Here is a 7,228-nt window from a genome sequence, read left to right on the forward strand (position 1 = left end):
CAAGGTATTCGCTGATGGGCATAGTGAGTTCATAGAACTTTTTATTTTTTGTCACAAGTTAGTGGAATATGAGACTTTGTAAGAAAAAAAATAAAATAAAAAATCATCATTTTCCGCTAACTTGTGACAAAAAATAAAAAGTTCTATGAACTCACTATGCCCATCAGCGAATACCTTAGGGTGTCTACTTTCCGAAATGGGGTCATTTGTGGGGTGTTTGTACTGTCTGGGCATTGTAGAACCTCAGGAAACATGACAGGTGCTCAGAAAGTCAGAGCTGCTTCAAAAAGCGGTAATTCACATTTTTGTACCATAGTTTGTAAACGCTATAACTTTTACCCAAACCATTTTTTTTTACCCAAACATTTTTTTTTTATCAAAGACATGTAGAACAATAAATTTTGAGCAAAATTTATATATGGATGTCGTTTTTTTTGCAAAATTTTACAACTGAAATTGAAAAATGTCATTTTTTTTTGCAAAAAAATCGTTAAATTTCGATTAATAACAAAAAAAGTAAAAATGTCAGCAGCAATGAAATACCACCAAATGAAAGCTCTATTAGTGAGAAGAAAAGGAGGTAAAATTCATTTGGGTGGTAAGTTGCATGACCGAGCAATAAACGGTGAAAGTAGTGTAGGTCAGAAGTGTAAAAAGTGGCCTGGTCTTTCAGGGTGTTTAAGCCATAGGGGCTGAGGTGGTTAAACAGTTACAGGAATAAATATGCACATTTTTGGGAGATGACATAAATTACATCAGATGACATGTATTAGCACATAAGAGACAGTAGCAAAGTGCCAAAAGGAGTGGTAATGGCACTCTGGGTCATTACATAATGGCGAGTGCTGTGGACTTCTCTTACTTTTAATGGCTATTTATGTGTGTGTGATGAAGGTATATTTGTGTTGCATCTTTTTAAATATGTCTGCTGTTCCTTGTTCAGTAGAGAACCTGTAAAAAATGTGAATCCCACCCCTGCTGCCATGGTCTCAGTCATTACAGGGTGTCTCATCCATAGTAGTACACATACATTTACCATTCCCTCGCTGGCAACTCACAGTGTCTTAAAGGCACAGTGGTAAATCATAAAAAACATAGGGCATCCTTTGCTTCTGCATATGTTCCATTCAGCACAAAGTATGTACAGAGATACTCTTTCCTAGAAGCAAGATTTGTACAAAATTTGTACATCCCAAACTGGATTAAAGGGTTTGTCTGAGATTTTCGAACATCCAGGACCCCCTCCAATCAGCTGTTTGAGAAGGCACAGGCTCTGGCAGTTGCATGGCCTTCTTGCAGCTTTTCGTAGGCCAAGTGATTTCACTTCCATCAGTCACATGGCCTAGGCGCAGCTCAGCCCTATAGAAGTGAATGGAGCTGAGCTGCGATACCAAGCATAACCGCTATACAATGTACGGCGCTGTGCTTGGTGATCTGAGAGAAGGCTGTGGTCGTACTGCGAGCACCGATGCCTTCTCTGGTGTCGGACCACCGATCAGAGGATTTGTCATCAGTACAGAAATTTCAGAAAACCCTTTTAAGGTTGCCAAACTTTGTTTTTCTTTTGGATTAAGACATAATCCGGTTTAAAGTCTCTGTATGCCTCCATAAGAAAACAGAGACCTGACGGTGCAGAAGAGACGTTTTTAATTACAGTAATGTCTATTCTCAGTCTTCTGCCTTTAGTCCTGTGAAACTCATTGTAAACAGGAGCCAGTTTATCAGACTTTTTGAATTATCGGATCAGCCAGGTTTTTCTTTATGTTTCTGGAGTATAGGACCACAGTGCACATTACTGAACCTCCTCAACCTCAAGACCATTGAAACCAAGATCTGAAATATTTCCAAATATGAAAGCTGGAGGTGTAATTGTGCATTATTTCATCCTGAAAGCCGGAATGATCTCTGCTTGGATGGAGAGCGTGACCTCTTCTATAATGCATGACTAAGAAGCTCGTTCATAATACATGAAGACTTCTCCCCAAGGAGCACATAGAAGAAGCACACCATCAAAGGCCAAGTGCAAGAGCACTGCTTCCCGTCTCCTGGCTGCAATATCCACGACACACACTATACTTGACCCTTTGTAGGGTAAATTTCTGAATAAATCTCCCTAAGGCCTCATGCACACGACCGTTGTGTTCCGTTCCGCAAAATGGGGTTCCGTTGTTCCGTGATCCGTTTCCGTTTTTGTTTCCGTGTGTCTTCCTTTATTTTTGGAGGACCACCAGACATAAAGGAAAGTAAAAAAAATCTAAGACAGGTTTGCCATGCAAATGATAGGAAAAAAACGTACGCGCGGACGCTGATGACAATCTTGTGTGCCTCCGCGTTTTTTAGCGGTCCCAATGACTTGAATGGGTCCGCGAACCGTTTTCCGCAAAAATAATAGGACAGGTTATATTTTTTTGACGGACTGGAACCACGGATCACGGACGCGAATGGCAAACGGTGCATTAGCCGAGTTTTCAACGGACCCATTGAAAGTCAATGGGTCTGCAGAAAATCACGAAAAATGGCACAACGGACACGGAATAAAACAACGGTCGTGTGCATGAGGCCTAATCCAGAGGATGTGATTCATCACCTGTAGTATCAGATAGCATCTTAATGGCACTGCTATCAGGCTCATAGGTTGAGGTCACATGCTTCTGCTATGTTATGTTCTGGCTGTTGTGGTACTGTAGTTTATTGCAGCTCAGATGTTGCAGGACAAGGCTTATCTATAGAAGGTGCAGAGGTTGCATTGGCACCTAGGTCCTCATACTTGAGTGGTCCCAATGGTCCCTCTGCCACATTGGAAGACACCGGTACTACAAGTGGCAAATTCTAGTTGGAGAGCCTATTGCAATTTTTGAATTGGGGCCCAAAAGCTTCATCTCTGATACTGGACTTTAAAATATCCAAACCTCCAAATTTGCAAAAGGAAGGCTGGACCTACTTAGCAAAAGGAAGGCTGGTCATTTCCCCTCTGAGGGAGGAGCTGTGTAGTCTGATTGCATCAGCCAGTGAGTCTGACCTAGGGAAATGAAGTGCGAGGAGCTGCATGGGTCTGTGCAGTGTGAGCCTTACCACGAGGGGCTCTTCATCCCTACATGCTGAGGACAAGTGCCAAGCTCCTGAGATAAAATAGAGCTGTACTGAACTGTCCCTATTCAAATTCCACCCAGCAGTTTAACCAGGACAATACAATCCCAAAAATAGCAACACATAAAACCCTGTGGATTCTCGAAGGATATGCACATGACAAACACTATACATGACCATTAGAGTTAAGGGAGGCTTGGCTCTAATTAGACTCTACAATCAGCAACTCCACCCAAACCAACTAGGCAAGGCTAGGTGGTAACCAAACCCAGAATCAAATGCAATTCTATTGCTAGTAACTAGGGAAACTTGAGACAACAGTCAGACCCCTGTTGCATGTAACCCACTATGGGTGTGGTGTGATGTTGATTAGTTACAGTTTTATTTCCTTCTCGGGATAATTCTTTATTTCTTTGCCCCATAAATAAATTCTTTAGTTACGAGTATAACAAAATCAGCGGCAGAGAGCACGCTTATTGTAATCAGTTTACGGGTTTATGCTGCAGCTTAATTTCTCTGGTGCCCTTTTGGCCTCTTGCAGTGTGGCAACATATGGATTATAGTGGAGATTTATCAAAACTTGTGTAAAGTAGAACTGGCTTAGTTGCCCATAGCAACCAATCAGATTCCACCTTTCATTTTTCAGAGCTCCTGTGAAAAATGAAAGGTGGAATCTGATTGGTTGCTATGGGCAACTTAACCAGTTTCCCTTTACACCAGTTTTGATAAATCTTCCTCCTTCTATAACAAAAAAAAAATGCTGGATTAACAAGATTATAACATGATTAACCTCAGCCGCCGTATTCCTCACATTCTGTGGGGAATAATGACTAATTCTTTGATGATTAGAGAAAATGCTATTCCTAAGCCCCGACAAAAAAAATAAAGGCTGAAACCAGCAAAATTCCATACTTGCCAACTCTTTAGAAGGGAGAGTCTGAAAAGCAGCATTTCAAGAGACACACGCAAAATGAATACCTATTGTGCCCCTCCCATTTATATTAGGACACCCCCCCCAATTAAATCATATAACCCCCTTCGCCATAAGCCAAAATGAATACATACCCCAGACCGCCTAAACAAATACTTACTGAGGGGCAACCCTAAAGAGGCCCTTAAAGGGGAGGATATGGTGGGTAACATTTCTCCCAGGCCCGACAATACCTGCATGGGCTGCCTCTATGGTACCTGCGCTCTTATCCACAATTGCAACAGCAACTTTTTAATACCACCATATTCATGTGATTTTTTTTTTTTTACCCGGTTTCTCTATTGCAGTTGTCACATGACTGTGAATGGCACATGCTGCAAAAAACTTGCTGATAGCCTTCGATTAAAATAGTCATCAACTTTTCAAACAACTTTGCATAAATCAATAGTACAAGTGAAGTACAAGAAGCTTTGTAATATGTTTTGTCAGTGAGAAATTCAGCTCTCAGAATTTAGCATCCCTGTTATCCCCCCCCCCCCCCCTTCCCCAACTTATTGCTTTTCACTTTGAAAAATAGCTTTTTCCGGTCCAGGACGGGATCATCTCTGCAGAAGGATCATATAACACATGTCAACGCAAGTCTATGGAGAGGGGAGGTGGAAGGAGTGAAAAGGTAATGAGTGAGACAGACGCAGTCAGAGAGACTGCACAGCTACATATGTAAATTCTTTAGTTGCGAATTTAACAATATCAGCGGCAGAACGTTCATTATAATCAGTTATGTCATAATGATCCTCATTTCAGACCAGGAATACTTGTTTTATGTGACGGGTTTATGCTGCAGCTTCAATTTTCTGGATCCCCAGCTTATTGCTTTTCACTTTGAAAAATGGCTTTTTCCGGTCCAGGACAGGATCATCTCTGCAGGAGGATCATATTACACATGTCAATGCAAGTCTATGGAGAGGGGAGGTGGAAGAAGTGAGAAGGAAATGAGTGAGACAGATGCAGTCAGAGAGACTGCACAGCTACATAGGAAGGTTATTGCTGATCACAAATGCTTCAATCACAAAAATACAGGTCAGTACTTATCTTTCTGTAATGTCCTCCATTATCCTGGGATGGGGCTGCTTCTGAGTGACTGTGAGACAGGAAGCAGATTCTCCTCTACTTTTTGTGTGTGCAGTGGATGGCAGCTAGTCTCCCACCTACCAAGTCTGAGAGGACTGCAAACTAGATGTCCAGCCTTTTTCTTGTCCTGCAAGAGAAAGGCAGGATACAAGTCATATAGAGGTCAGAAATAGTGTTATTCCTCATGTACACTCACTGTACTATTGATTGATGCAAAGTTTGCTGAAAGCTCAGTGACGCTTTAAGAGTTTTGTCAGTTTTTTTTTTTTTTTGTTAAAGGTCAGAATGGGCTTACAAAAATAAAAAGTAATACACAGTCTTGTTTCAATACTTCCCAAGTTTCCCCGCCGGTCTACCTTGAAGTAGAGACCTGGAAAGCATGATGGACCAGGAGAGCTGAGGTGATTTTTACATTTTTAAGCCATTCTGACCCTTTAAAAAATACTGTCCAGGCAACCCCTTTAAAGACAAATTCTGCTCAGTTCTGATTTTCATGACCATTGAGGGCCAGGAAGCTGAGATATGAGGTGTTTTTTTTTTTTTAATAGACTCCTTAAACTTGAGGAGGCATTAAAAGCTTTTTCCAAGCCATGAATACTAATGACCTATAATCTGGATAGGTCATCAGTATCTGATCGGTGGTGGTCCGACACCTGGGACCCCCGCCAATCAGCGGTTTGAGGCCTTCTCCTTGCTCACCAAGCACAGCGCCATACATAGTATGGCGGCTTTGCTTGGTATAGCACTCAGCCCCATTCAGTTGGGCTGAGCTGTGTCTAGGCCATGTGACCGATGAATGTGTTGTCACTGGCCTAGGGAAAGTTGAGAGAAGGACACAGCACTACTGTGAGCGCTGGTGCCTCCTCAAACAACTGATCGGCGGGGGTCCCAGGTGTCAGACCCCCAATGATCAGATACTGATGACCTATCCAGAGGATAGGCTATCAGTATTTAAGTCTCGGAAAACCCCTTTAACAGTGGGTCCCAGTACTCTCCAAAAGCTTATCATGGAGCACCTCTTCTCTCAAGCATATCCTTTTAGAACTTGACTCTGGTGGATTGCATGATGCTCAATCGGGTGCCATATGCTGGAGATAATCTTCCCAAGATGCAATGCTCCTAGGTGAGAGTAGCTCAGTAATGCCATAGGTGATGGAGGATGCTGGAACATTTGGAGACATATGTTCATATGTAGGTTATCAATATCAGATTGGTGGGGGTCTAACTCCCACCACCCCCACCGTCCTGCTGTTTGCGGAAGCTGCCAATGCCAGAAACTAAACATCGGAAGGATCAGGGAACGGAAAGCTCTGTCGACCGTGTGAGGTGAATGGGAACTGAGCTGCACTATGATAGCATGGCCTCCACACACCGCTATGTCAACTGTTTAGGCTCCATCCACTGTTCTAGCACTGGAGACATTTTATCGGTGGGGGTACTGGGTGTTGGACCCCTACCAATTTGATATTGATGACCCATCTGGAAGATGGGTCATCAATAGCCAAATGGTGGAAAACTCCAAGGGGGTTTTAGGGTCTTTGAAAATGATGACCTCAATATCAGATTCTTGGGGTCGAACTTTTTGCACCCCTAACAATCAGTCGAATGAGGTGGTTACGGCAACCCAACGAACGTTCATTGTTTACCACGCCATACAACGCTACAGAGAGCTGAAGTACCAGGAACAGACAACACAAAATGTGTCTTTGCCTTTTAAGCCAGCTGATAAGCGGGGGTATTGGGAGTCGGAGCACCACTTATCTGATAATGATGATCAAATTTGAAAGACCTGGACACATCTTTTAATAATGCATATAACTGTTTCTGGGGAAAAATGGGTGAGAAGAACCAATATGACCACCATGAGTGACCACCCATCTTTGTCATACAGAATATACCCCTCCCCCCATATATTGCTGTATAATTAAGTCAATTTCACACACTGCAATCCAGTAAAGCTGGAGGATAACCCCAATGAGATCTAGAATATAATTGTCCCATATTGATTGTTTGTCACCCAGCTTTTCCAGAATTATCCAATGTTCACTGGATTCCACCGTATCACCTTACAGGAAAAAA

General features: G+C 42.5%; 1 long non-coding RNA gene across 1 annotated transcript; it reads left to right on the forward strand.

Moving 5' to 3' along the window:
• The first annotated feature begins 1,409 nt into the window (after positions 1-1,409).
• LOC120997403 lies at positions 1,410-6,099 on the forward strand. Its single transcript, XR_005778166.1, has 2 exons — positions 1,410-1,450; positions 5,989-6,099. It is a non-coding gene; the product is annotated as an uncharacterized LOC120997403 (long non-coding RNA).
• Positions 6,100-7,228: the final 1,129 nt, after the last annotated feature.

This window comes from Bufo bufo, chromosome 4 (genome assembly GCF_905171765.1).
Source record: "Bufo bufo chromosome 4, aBufBuf1.1, whole genome shotgun sequence".
Taxonomy (NCBI): domain Eukaryota; kingdom Metazoa; phylum Chordata; class Amphibia; order Anura; family Bufonidae; genus Bufo; species Bufo bufo.